The sequence below is a fragment of the Rutidosis leptorrhynchoides genome, chromosome 5 (genome assembly GCF_046630445.1).
Source record: "Rutidosis leptorrhynchoides isolate AG116_Rl617_1_P2 chromosome 5, CSIRO_AGI_Rlap_v1, whole genome shotgun sequence".
Lineage (NCBI taxonomy): Eukaryota > Viridiplantae > Streptophyta > Magnoliopsida > Asterales > Asteraceae > Rutidosis > Rutidosis leptorrhynchoides.
This window is the reverse complement of record NC_092337.1, coordinates 405,339,342-405,354,486: the sequence shown is the minus strand read 5'-3', so window position 1 is coordinate 405,354,486 and position 15,145 is coordinate 405,339,342.

The following is a 15,145-nucleotide window of genomic DNA, read 5'->3' as shown; positions in this document are numbered from 1 at the left end:
TATCCAAGGAACTTAAGGTAGTAATGATGTTCATAACATCATTCGATTCATACATATAAAGCTATCTTATTCGAAGGTTTAAACTTGTAATCACTAGAACATAGTTTAGTTAATTCTAAACTTGTTCGCAAACAAAAGTTAATCCTTCTAACTTGACTTTTAAAAATCAACTAAACACATGTTCTATATCTATATGATATGCTAACTAAATGATTTAAAACCTGGAGACACGAAAAACACCGTAAAACCGGATTTACGCCGTCGTAGTAACACCGCGGGCTGTTTTGGGTTAGTTAATTAAAAACTATGATAAACTTTGATTTAAAAGTTGTTATTCTGAGAAAATGATTTTTATTATGAACATGAAACTATATCCAAAAATTATGGTTAAACTCAAAGTGGAAGTATGTTTTCTAAAATGGTCATCTAGACGTCGTTCTTTCGACTGAAATGACTACCTTTACAAAAACGACTTGTAACTTATTTTTCCGACTATAAACCTATACTTTTTATGTTTAGATTCATAAAATAGAGTTCAATATGAAACCATAGCAATTTGATTCACTCAAAACGGATTTAAAATGAAGAAGTTATGGGTAAAACAAGATTGGATAATTTTTCTCATTTTAGCTACGTGAAAATTGATAACAAATCTATTCCAACCATAACTTAATCAACTTGTATTGTATATTATGTAATCTTGAGATACCATAGACACATATACAATATTTCGACCTATCATGTCGACACATCTATATATATTTCGGAACAACCATAGACACTCTATATGTGAATGTTGGAGTTAGCTATACAGGGTTGAGGTTGATTCCAAAATATATATAGTTTGAGTTGTGATCAATACTGAGATACGTATACACTGGGTCGTGGATTGATTCAAGATAATATTTATCGATTTATTTCTGTACATCTAACTGTGGACAACTAGTTGTAGGTTACTAACGAGGACAGCTGACTTAATAAACTTAAAACATCAAAATATATTAAAAGTGTTGTAAATATATTTTGAACATACTTTGATATATATGTATATATTGTTATAGGTTCGTGAATCAACCAGTGGCCAAGTCTTACTTCCCGACGAAGTAAAAATCTGTGAAAGTGAGTTATAGTCCCACTTTTAAAATCTAATATTTTTGGGATGAGAATACATGCAGGTTTTATAAATGATTTACAAAATAGACACAAGTACGTGAAACTACATTCTATGGTTGAATTATCGAAATCGAATATGCCCCTTTTTATTAAGTCTGGTAATCTAAGAATTAGGGAACAGACACCCTAATTGACGCGAATCCTAAAGATAGATCTATTGGGCCTAACAAACCCCATCCAAAGTACCGGATGCTTTAGTACTTCGAAATTTATATCATATCCGAAGGGTGTCCCGGAATGATGGGGATATTCTTATATATGCATCTTGTTAATGTCGGTTACCAGGTGTTCACCATATGAATGATTTTTATCTCTATGTATGGGATGTGTATTGAAATATGAAATCTTGTGGTCTATTATTATGATTTGATATATATAGGTTAAACCTATAACTCACCAACATTTTTGTTGACGTTTTAAGCATGTTTATTCTCAGGTAATTATTAAGAGCTTCCGCTGTCGCATACTTAAATAAGGACGAGATTTGGAGTCCATGCTTATATGATATTGTGTAAAAACTACATTCAAGAAACTTATTTTGTTGTAACATATTTGTATTGTAAACCATTATGTAATGGTCGTGTGTAAACAGGATATTTTAGATTATCATTATTTGATTATCTACGTAAAGCTTTTTAAACCTTTATTGATGAAATAAAGGTTATGGTTTGTTTTAAAATGAATGCAGTCTTTGAAAAACGTCTCATATAGAGGTCAAAACCTCGCAACGAAATCAATTAATATGGAACGTTTTTAATCAATAAGAACGGGACATTTCACACTGTACCTCTTTCACTTCAATTTCTTTCTTATTCATGAGCCATCAACCCTGCAACCACTTCTGTTATGTTCTATTTTCAACCGAATATACCACCATCGAGACCCATTCCTGCTTCTTTCTACCATTCGAATATACTGCTGCTGCCATGAATTTTTCTGTTCTATAAATCAAAAATCCATCTTCACTAAATCAAAACCCATCAAGAACACCATTTATTACCATGTAGGTTTGATCCAATTACAAAAAAAAATACAGCATATATATTTAGAGAGATGAAGAAATTCAGAAAAATATCACAGAACTCTTTACTTACTCGATCAATTGATGAATCGACTACATGATCGATTGATGAAGAATGATGAGGAAGATCGATGATGAAGATGGAACGAGGTTGATGATGAATCGATTGACCTGCTGTTCATCTAGAATTACCCTTTGATTAATCTATTGAAGATGATGATAATGAGTCTTGATTGATTAATCGGATGATTTTTTTTCTCTGCATCATAATTGTTTTGGGGATACTTCAATCTGTTTTCTTTTTGGGAGCCGCCATTAACGGATGATCACATAAATATGAGGTATAATTATTATTAGAATTTTATTATAAATATTGTTATTTTTATATTTTAAAATTATTGTTATTATTATTATCTTTTATTATTATTTATTGTTATTATCATCATATTAATTATTTATACAATTAATATTATGAATAATAATATTAATATTAGTGTTAGTATCAAATTATTATTATTATTATTATTATTATTATTATTATTATTATTATTATTATTATTATTATTATTATTAATATTATTATCATATTTATTATTATTATTATAATTATTATTATTATTATCATTTTTACTACTAGTATCCATATTATTACAACTATATTATTATTACTATCAATATTACTATTAAGATTAGTATTATTATTACGATAAGTGTTAGGCATATAAAATATACCTAAAAACTATATAAATATTATTTATATATAAAATATTTAATGTATATGAAATAATTATATTTAATAAAGTTATTAATAAAACACAAAATTATTAAGATAACATTTATATCACTAATAAGATATAAATTTGTTCGATTACCATTATATGTGTTAATATATATATAAATGATATAGGTTCGTGAATTCGAGGTCAACCCTACACTTGTTCATTATCGTCATATGTATTTTTACTATAAAATACATTAGGTGAGTTTCATTTGCTCCCTTTTACTCTTTACATTTTTGGGACTGAGAATACATGCGCTGTTTTTACAACTGCTTTATTAAATGCTTTTGAAATATATTTTGAATTGCGAATACATGAAATGCTTTTATAAATGTTTGACGAGATAGACACAAGCAAAACATTCCTTGAATGAATTATTATGCAGACAGAAGCTTTGCGGATTATCATCGAATTGTGTGGACATGATAATTGCCACCATCGAATTATGTGGACATGATAATTGCCACCATTGAATTATGTGGATATGATAATTGCCACCATTGAATTATGTAGACATGATAATTGCCACAAATTGATATGAATGTTATGTATCGAGAGAATGATTTTATACACCGGTGATGTGTATGTTATTTTTGTGCACAAGATATGTGTACGGTTACTAAGATTTAAGAAAGATGATTTCGTACACGAGAAAGGTGTACTGTATTTAAAAGATATCGCATGTACATTACAGGTGGGTATAGGATTCGGGCCCATTTGTACCATGCAGGATTTAAATCTTGTGGTTTATCAAAATTGATGAATTTTATTGTTTTATGATAAACTTATGAACTCACCAACCTTTTGGTTGACACTTTAAAGCATGTTTATTCTCAGGTATGAAAGAAATCTTCCGCTGTGCATTTGCTCATATTACATGGAGTCGTTCATGGCATATAGAGGTCAGAACCTCGCAATGGGACCAATTGTTGAAGACTTCGTCCAGATGGATTAGAACGGGGCATTTCATGTTGACTCTACAACATGTAGGGCAAACCAGTAAGTCACAAATTCTTTCACTTACTGACTACATGTCAAACAATCAGCACAACTAGGTCTTTTATATCATGGTTATTCAATGTTCAAAACGAAATAATAAATAGCTCACGATACTTAAATGATACCTTAAATCTGAAACTCATTTACTCCCAATGATTTAAAATTAAATTCATTACATATTAAATGTCACAAAGAATTTTTGTATTTAATACAAAATTTATCTTATGGTTTTTAACTTCAAATTGAATTGAAAACTGCTGCATTTAATGCTTAATGGGAGATATGAGTGTTCAAGCCGATTAAACGTCATGTCAACAGTCTGTGTCCCCTCGAAAACGTGCCAGTCTGTCATATCTGCCCACGCGCATGCAGATGACAGTTGCCATTTTCTCTCTTCTGCATTTTTTTCCACCAATCCGAAAGGTTAAATAAGGCGATCAAGTCCACATAATAACCTTCGGTTATTAACTCTTTGATTTACCTTTCAAATACACACTCTTCTCTCTAAAAATCTCAAATCTTCAAATTTTTCATTCATTCATCTTCAACATTTCATCAATGGCAGAACAACAACACCAATCACCACCTGCTGAGAATCAGCCAGAGGAACAACAACAGCAATAACAACAACCGGAACAACACCCTCCTCCAATCATAGAGGAACAGGTTGAACAGGCACCATTGTTCACACTTCACCCCAACCTGATCAGGGCTGCTAATGCACCAGACCATGCACTGATTCGCCTTTCCAGAGGCAATGCAGCACACGCTCTCTCTATTCCCAAGTTTAAAGCTAACATTGGCTATGAGGCTTTGATCGACTACATCAGGCGATGCCCTTTGGTGAGATCCATCACCGGAGTTCCTTCTCGCCTCTATCCGACCTGTTTAGCAAGATTCTGGTATACTGCCACCATGGCCACCACTCAGCAGGATGCTCCATGTATTCGTGGCATGGTGACTGAAACTCTAAACTGCTCGATCACTGTTGATGCCATCCGTAGTGCCCTTCAATTACCCGGTGGTCCATTTGTTAATTCACTGACGAGTGATGATTTCAGGAAGGAAGTGCTGGAAATGATTGGATATGCTGGTCCAATTGCTCATACACCACTAAGGAAGAACATGCCACCGCTATGGTATTACTTCTTTGGACTGCTGACCCAGTGCATCAGCCAAAAGTCTGGTAGTTTTGATCAGTGCTCAGATTTTGAGCTCAAAATTGGTCATGGTTTGCTGTTCAATAGGAACATTGACTACGCAGCTGAGATCTACCTCAGGTTAAGGGACATGGTGCTTGCACCCAAACGAACACACTTAATCCCCTTTCCAAGATTCTTGAGCCTGGTTTTTGAATCTGAGCTGGGTGAAGCTTACCAGCAGATCGTTGATGAATCATTTGACCTGCCTCTAAAGCAAGGGGGATGCCAAAGGATAAACCTACTGCTCCATATGCTGCTTTGACGCTAGTAATGCTTGAGTATCTCGCTGCTCAAGGTGGAATTGCCCAAACGACTGCCTCTGGTGTTGCCCCAGCTGAAGGGGAGGGACCTCAGCGAAAGCCAGCTGTGAAAAGGAAGAAGCCAGCTACCTCAACTAGTACATCCACCGTCTCACATACTGGTAAAATAGTAGTTGTATTAGAATCTAGTGCTCTCTGATCATAAAGAACAGCCCTAGTCTTATATACTGACTACCCACTTCTAGTATTGGAATCCGTTACTTATCTATTTCGTGGTAATAGGAAAATCCAAACTAGCTAAAGCTGGCTCCAAGCAAACCACATGAGGGATTTCCCCAGTCTCAACTGCTCCTTCTGAAAAGAAAGCTGCTATGGAACCTGGTGCGTCTCTAGACCAAACAGCAGAAATCCCTAACTTAATTAAAAATCTTTTAACTGCTGACTTGAAAAATGAAAGTGGAGTTGAATGCACAACCTTTACTCCCAAGCTGACTGGTTTTAAAACTAGTGTTAAGAAGAGTAGCAACCCATACTCTTCTAACCATGCACTTTCACATTTTTCTAAAATGAACATCATGCAATATCCTCTGCTAACAGTATAACCAGCAGAGAACATAAGTGACCCCCAAAACAGTCTTGAGCTGGTTCCTCATCGTGTTGAATCAGCTCAGGCCACTGCACAGCCTAAATGTTACTTGGATCATGCTAAGAGTCTCACTCCTACATCATTATCAGCCAGAACTCTTACACTATCTGGGTCAACATGTGTTGCCAATAAGTCAACAGAGTCACAGCTATACTTACAGACACCTAACTATGTCTCAATCGAAGGGCTGACTAAATCACCAGTCTGTCCCCAGAGACCAACAACAGATGCAATTGTTGAGTCAAATTTATTTGGTTCTATAGTTGTTAACATAAAATGTTCTTTTGTTTCAGTTCTTAGCAGGGTAGATGAACAGGCAGAGGGGGAGCATGAAAAGGATGTTATTACTTCTACTGATGAGCTCTCCATTTCTGCTACTGGTGTTGGTGCTACTGATTCGTCTACTGGTGGTACTGATGCTCGTACTGTTGCTTCTACTGCTGCTGGCTCTACTGGAGACAATGTGGTTGCTGGTTCCACTGCTCTTACTGGTAATGAGGAGTTAGCTACTGCTGATATTTCTGCTACTCCTCTTACTGTCTATGAGTAACATCACCATCAGCCCGTAGTATGATATTGTCCGCTTTGGACACAAGCCGATCACCGACGGGCTACCCGCGCACGAGTACAACCCCGGATCGCACTTCAACCTCACGGATTTGCTTCTCGGGTAAACACCCTCAAAACGCGTCATACCAGAAGAGGTATCCACACCCTTATAAGGAGTGCTTTGTTTTCCTCTCCCACCGATGTGGGACGAGTCTGTTACAACTCTCCCCCCCTTCGAGACACTGCGTCCCCGCAGTGCACATCGATGCGGGCCCCAGCTCTGATACCAACTTGTAACACCGGCCATTTTTTATTTTTTTTTTAAACACAGCGGAAGACTTTATTAGCAAACACAATATAAGTCACGTCATTACCTTAATCTGAGTAATTAAGTTTAAGTTTACACAACGGTGTTACGTTATTACAAAACATTATTTATACAAAAGTCCACATCAGAGTTGGGTTGTCAAACATGTCTTTTGCAACAGCACCCATCCCGACTAGCAGTACGTAAACCTGCAAGGGGAGAATATGTGGGGGATTAGCGCACCGCTAAGTGAATGGAATCTATCTAACAGATATAGCTTAAGTCACACACAAGCTATATACTAACAACAACACATGCTAACTATCAACTAGCATACAATAAGACAATACGAGGATCGGCGGCTTGTACGAGCATACGACTCCCAGCTGATCGGGCCTGAGTCTACCGATAGTCCCTGCTACTCAATCACAGTATAGATATCCAGATGCAGGGGGTGCATCGTTCACACTATACTCACAATCAGTAGCCTATGGACCCAACCTCACCTAAGCACGGTTGACCTCATACGAACTCTGACCTCTCCTAAGCACGGTCTAGAGTCCCCAGTCTCCCTAAGCACGACTGGTGCCATTCACACAGTGTACACATAATTCACAAACAGCAATAGGCATACAATATAATCTAACATGGCAACTTTATACTATGCATGGTAAAAGAGTATAACACAGTAGCATGATATGCTACTTAAACTCTATCCGGAGATAGTCCCACTCACCGATTACCAGCTACAGCTCAGTTATCTTACTTCTGAGCTTCTTCCTTGTTCTTATCACCTGAGAACAACACAACGAAGTCAATATACATATCTCAATCAATAGTATAATCAAATCATACTATAAACTAGGTCATAACACCATATATTCATAATTTTATGAATCTACATCATGACTCCATTCAATAATGGCATACAGGTGAGTGCAAAACACGACATACACACTAAAACTCCTTTTCCGACCCAAAAACAGTTTGATCTAGGTTCTTAAAAGTTCACCATTGAAAAGTATTCTTTATTACGATTCTAACGATAGTTTATTCATCAAAAACGGAGTTACGTTTTGAAAGTTACGCCCGTTTCAATTTCATAAAAGTACTGTAGCAAATAGTGACACTGTAGCAAATAGTAACACTGTAGCAACTCGGTACTGTAGCAACTCGGGTACTGTAGCAACTCGGGTACTGTAGCAAACTGGGTTTCGAACCAATTTCGCTGATTTTGATGATTTTTTGCCCAAAACTCAATTTTTAAGCGATTTTGAACAAATTTTAAACATATGGAAGCTACCAAACATATATATAAGCTATTTCTAACATCAATTAAGCATAACAAACACCAAATATGAAGATTCAAGCTTAAAATCACACTTTTATTCAAGAACACAAAAAAACCCATTTATTCAAGAATCAAAGCAAGGATTCAAGTAAACAAACCTGATTAGATGATCACAAGGATGATATGAATCAATCCTTAAAGCCTTACAATCAAATTTCTAGCTTGGAATAATTTAGGATTTGAGAGGAAATAAGTTAGGTACGTACTAGTTTTTTGGGAAATAATGTGAAATGGATGGAAATATCTAGATATTACACTTTTATGTGTTAAAAAAATAATACCCCATCACACACGGGTATTTACCAGTTATCTAAAATCTTTCGCACAAGATTAGGTAGCCCAAACGAGGTCCAAATAAAATAAACAAACCTGTTCTGGGACCCTTGTCACAAACTGGTCTTAACCAATTAATAAAATAACACCAATAAAATAATTAAAATAAAAGCACTTAAAACTAAGCATAACCCTAAGGGCAAGATAGACAACTTACAACTAGCTCGGGTTTCAGTCTGTTACAAATCCACCCCCCTTAAGAAGATTCCGTCCTCGGAATCTGGTCTTGGTCAAACAAATGAGGGTAACGGGCCTTCATCAACTCTTCTGTCTCCCACGTAAGATTCGAACCTAAACTGTGTTTCCACTCGATCAACACCATCGGTATCTCTTTATTTCTCAACTTAGTCACCTTTCGGTCAACTACACGGACCGGCTCTTCCACCAATTTCTTATTTAAATCGACCCTTAAATCTTCTAAAGGAAGAAGTTGCGTTTCATCGTCGACTTTACACTTACGAAGATAACATACGTTAAATGTATTATGAATACCGGCTAACTCTGGCGGAAGATCTAACACCACAGTCTGATCATTTAACACTTCACTGATCGGAAACGGACCAATAAATCTAGGTGCTAACTTACCACGTTTACCGAATCTGATAACCCCTTTCCACGACGAAACTTTTAGATACACTCGTTCACCCACATTAAAGGTTACCGGACGTCTACGCGGATCAGCATACATTTTCTGCCTATCTCTAGCGGCTTTCAACTTTTCTCTCGCAATTGCAACTTTTTCGGCTGTCATTTGAACAATTTCGGGACCTGAAAACTGTTTCTCCCCAGCTTCTAACCAACAAGTCGGAGTTCTGCAACGACGACCGTACAACATTTCATAGGGCGGCATTCCTATGCTCGAATGATATGAATTATTATACGCGAATTCAACCAATGGCAAATGTGTATCCCACGAACCACCATATTCTAACACACAAGCCCTTAACATATCCTCCAAAGTCTGTATCGTTCTTTCACTCTGTCCGTCTGTCTGTGGATGATATGCTGTACTTAAATTCACACGTGTACCCAGATTCTGTTGAAGACTATTCCAAAAATTGGACACAAATCTGGAATCTCTGTCGGAAACGATCGATAACGGCACACCATGACGACTAACTATTTCTTTCACATACAATTCGGCTAACTCACTTAACGAAGCTGTTTCACGAGTAGCAAGAAAATGAGCACTTTTAGTTAGACGATCCACTATTACCCAAATCATATCATGTCTTTTCTGAGTTCGAGGTAATTTGGTCACAAAATCCATCGTTATATGTTCCCATTTCCACTCTGGAATCTGTAACTGACGTAACGAACCATAAGGTTTCTGATGTTCTGCCTTCACTTGAGCACATATATGACACTTTTCGACATAACGGGCAATATCCGATTTCATTGTTGGCCACCAATACACTGTTTTCAAATCATGATACATCTTATTACTACCCGGATGTACTGTCAATCTGGATTTGTGAGCTTCCGTCATGATTAAATCCCTCAAATCTCCAAGCTTAGGCACCCAAACACGATTGTTTAAGGTCTTTAGTCTACGTGAGTCATCAATTAAGTCCACTTTTCGTTTGGTCATTTGTTCAGATTTAATATGTTCGTCCTCTAAAGCACGGGCCTGAATGGTTCTTAAACTGTTAATCAAATCTGAAGTTATATTCAAACGAAGAAATTTCACATTTTCACTTGACTTTTTACGACTTAGCGCATCTGCAACCACATTTGCCTTACCCGGATGGTATTTAATTTCACAATCGTAATCTTTGATCAACTCTTGCCATCGTCTCTGACGCATATTCAATTCTTTCTGTGAGAAGATATACTGCAAACTCTTGTGATCTGTACATATAACACAATGGGTTCCATACAAATAGTGTCTCCACAGTTTCAAAGCAAACACTACTGCAGCCATTTCAAGATCATGCACTGGATAATTCTTCTCATGAACTTTCAACTGTCGCGAGGCGTAGGCGATTACTTTATCTCTTTGCATTAATACACAACCCAACCCAGCATATGATGCATCACAGTATACCACGAAGTTGTCTGAACCTTCTGGTAAAGCTAACACTGGTGCCTGACACAGTAGCTGTTTCAAAATCTGAAAAGCCTTTTCCTGTTCATCAGTCCATCGAAAGGCTACATCTTTACGAGTCAACTTAGTCAACGGACCCGCTATTTTCGAGAAATCCTTGATAAATCTGCGATAATAACCGGCTAATCCCAGAAAACTCTTAATCTCAGTCGGAGTCTTCGGAGAATTCCAATTCATTACCGCTTCTATCTTTGTCGGATCAACTTTTATACCCTCGGCACAAATCACATGACCCAAAAACTGCACTTCACGTAACCAAAATTCACACTTTGAAAATTTTGCAAATAGTTGTTCACGTTTCAACATGTTCAAAACCTGTCTCAGATGTTCAGCATGTTCACTTTCGGTCTTTGAATACACTAGTATATCGTCTATAAACACAATCACAAACTTATCTAAGAACGGACGACACACTCTATTCATTAGATCCATGAAGATTGCTGGCGCATTCGTCAACCCAAACGGCATGACAAGAAATTCATAATGACCATACCTTGTTCTGAACGCTGTTTTCGGTATATCTGATTCAGCAACACGAACCTGATGATATCCGGATCGTAAGTCTATCTTAGAAAAGAATGAAGCACCCTGTAACTGATCGAACAAATCGTCTATTCGAGGTAACGGATACTTATTCTTCACTGTTCTTTTGTTCAATTCACGATAATCAATACACATACGCATTGTCCCATCTTTCTTTTTAACAAACAATACCGGAGCACCCCACGGTGAAGAACTCGGTCGGATAAACCCACGATCTAATAACTCTTGAATTTGTGACATCATTTCACGGACTTCAGATGGCGCTAATCGGTATGAAGCTTTTGCAACTGGAGTTGTTCCAGGAACCAACTCAATCTTATATTCGACTTCCCTTACCGGCGGCAGACCTGGTAACTCATCTGGGAACACTTCGGGAAATTCTGATACTATCGGAATATCGGCCACTGTTTTCTTTTCTTTCTTCGCATCAATCACATATGCAAGAAATGATTCACAACCCTTTGTCATCGACTTTTTCGCTTTCATCATGGTTATCAACGGAAAATTATACCCTCCCCGCTCCCCTCGGGCCACAACACGGGTTCCATCGGTCGAACGAAAGGTAACCATTTTCCTATCACACTTAATATTAGCCCTAAGCGAGCTCAACCAATCCATTCCTAATACTACATCAAAGCTAGGAATAGGCAACACTAAGCAAGTCACCGGGAAAGACTTCCCTTCAATCTCTATACAAACCCCAGACACATATGTTGTGACGGGTGTGATCTTACCATCGGCTACTTCTACACTAACCGGCTTGGGTAATACAGTAGCTGGTAAATTCAACTTAGCACAGAAATCTAAGGACATAAAACACCTATTGGCACCACAATCAAACAATACGCGAGCAGGTATTGAGTTGATTAGAAACATACCGGTGATCACTTCTTCGGTTGCCACAGCATTCTCAACCGACATCTGAAAAGCTCTGGCCTCTGCTGTTGGAGGGTTCTTCCTCTTCTGCCCACTTGAGGCAGTTGACCCTACAGCTGATGCTGAACGCGCTCCTGACCCTGCCCCGGAACTACCACTCTTGGACGGACAACTAACAGCACGATGCCCTGGTTTGTGACAACTCCAACACACACTATTCGGGAACTGACATGCTGAAGACTCATGCCCAACAACACCACACTTTAAACATCTTCTTGTAGCCTCAGAACACTGACCACTGTGAGAAGCTCGGCACGAGTGACACCAATTGCCTTTACCTGTTCCAGACCCAGAACCACTCTGGCCACTTTTACTTTTCGATTTAAACCCACTAAACTTCTTGGATTTGGATCCTGATTGACCAGATACTTGCCCACCTTGTTGTTGCACATTACCAAACATTCTGTTTCTGGCGGCTTGAACATCACTTTCTACCATTTTAGCCATCACAACAGCTTGAGACAACGATGTAGCTGTTCTAACAAAAGTTCGGTACTCTGGCAGAATGACATTAACAAAATGCTGGATACGAGATGCTTCATCCGGCACCCACTGTTGCACAAACCTCAGTTTATCCATATACTTCTCTACCACTTCATCGATAGTCATTTGAGGTGTCATCTTCATTTCAAGAAACTCAGTCTTGATTCGATTCATATCAAATTGATTACAATACTGTTCACACACCTTCCCATAAAACTGCTCCCACGTGATCATACTCACTTGCTCCTTTGGTATAGTGGAAATCAAAGAATCCCACCAAATCATAGCCCTACCTTTCAACATTCGACTAGCATACGTCACTTTCAACTCGGGTTCACACTGACACGCTTCAAACACCCTTTCAATTTCTCGTAACCAATTGAGAGTTACAGTCGGATCAGTACTTCCAGAAAACTCGGAGGGTTTGCAATCACGGAAGTTCTTATAGGTACATCTTTTGGGTGGTTGCAAGTAAGGTTGATGGAACATTTGCATTTGGTATGGATTCATCATCATGGGATTTTGGTAAGTAAAGGTGTTTTGTGGTGGCGTATAATATTGGTTAGGTATTTGATTCTGAAGCTGGTTCTGGGGCACATTAGGTATCGTTTGGGATTGCACAGTTGGAAATCCAGGTGGTGTATCATCATTTCCAGAATGTCTCGCCAATTCAAGCTCATTAATTTTGTCTTCAGCCTCCTTTAGTTTGCTCTCTAACTGAAGAATGTAACTATTCTGATCATCATCAGACTCAATACCCTCTTCTGGTGCTCTGAATGTTCCGGGGTTGGATGGGCCAGTTGCGTTTCTATCAGCCATACCTGTGCTACAAAATAGCTCACACAAAAGCTTAGTGGATAACAGTTAGTTCAATCACAACTAACACACGTATATCCTATTTTCACTTAGCCCCCACTCCCACAGACATGTTTGACTTGCCTCAGAGTTTGGGAACAAAATACGCGCACGTATTTGCTGCCAAACCATGCTCTGATACCATAAGTAACATCACCATCAGCCCGTAGTATGATATTGTCCGCTTTGGACACAAGCCGATCACCGACGGGCTACCCGCGCACGAGTACAACCCCGGATCGCACTTCAACCTCACGGATTTGCTTCTCGGGTAAACACCCTCAAAACGCGTCATACCAGAAGAGGTATCCACACCCTTATAAGGAGTGCTTTGTTTTCCTCTCCCACCGATGTGGGACGAGTCTGTTACACTATGGTATTTCCGCTTCAACCACTGATTCTGTAGTGGTTGAGGAGATGATAATGGAACCTCCTCCTGCACTTGAAAAGGTAATTGGTAATATTGTTAAGGAGGTTCTTGATGTTGATATTTTGGGCACTACCACTGTTACTTCTCCAACTGTTTCTTTTGAGGAGATTATCACAGGTAGTGACCAAGATGGCGTGGTGCTTACTGATGAGCTTCTCGCAGCACATGCTGCCTATTATGCACATGTCACTGGTTCTACGGAACCCTCTATGGATGCTGGTACCTCTGCTACTGCCACCACTGATTCTTCTCAGGCTACTGCTTCTGCTGAGAAAAAAGCATATGTGTGCCAGGTACCAGATCCTGATGAAGTTGTCCCTAACTTCATCTATAGAGGAGCATCCATCACTCCCAGAGTTACCTTGCTGGTGGATCAGCTGACTATTGATCCCCAAAGTAATATAGTCTCAGCCAGCAAATTACCAGAAGAGGAGCTGACTGAGCTATTATCACAGCTGGATCGACCAGCAAGAGAAGAGATATATGAGAGGTTGGCCATGCTACAACAAGTTAATGAGCAGCCATACTATCACTACTTTGGTATGACTCCAGCTGCTTCTCCATGGCCTGGTACATGGAGGCCTCTCAAGTTCATCATAGATCCTGCTACTGGTAAATGTGTTATGCAAAATGTCCCTGATTCGCCAGTACCTTCTGATTCATCAGCTTCTTCCTCATCATCTTCTTCATCTGATGGTGATGCTGATAAAGGTACTGGTAAGGGCGGACCAGTCACTCATGATAATGTGACTGGTTCCAAAGACAAACTAGTGGATCTAACTGATGATGCTGATAATGATGCTGACAAGAATACTAGTGGTTCTAAACCTTCGGGTGAAGGTAAAAATGATGGTGATCATGGTGACGAGTCAGATTCTGACCTTCCACCTCCACCACCCCACAGAGGTACTTCTATGTTAGCTGCTAGTGATCACCCCTCAACCAGCAGTTTTAATGCTGATGAGGTGGCTGCCATCTCCACTCTGGATGTCTATAAGACGTTAGCCGAAGTTACACCAGATCCACAAAGCACCATTCGCTCTGCTATTGTTGATAGAATGACTGAAGCCATACGCAGCGCTGGGGAGGTTACCACTTCTACCATTGAAAACCAGCTCAAACAAGTATGTGCTTTTGCTGATCTAGCGGTGGATGCTATTGTCAAACAATT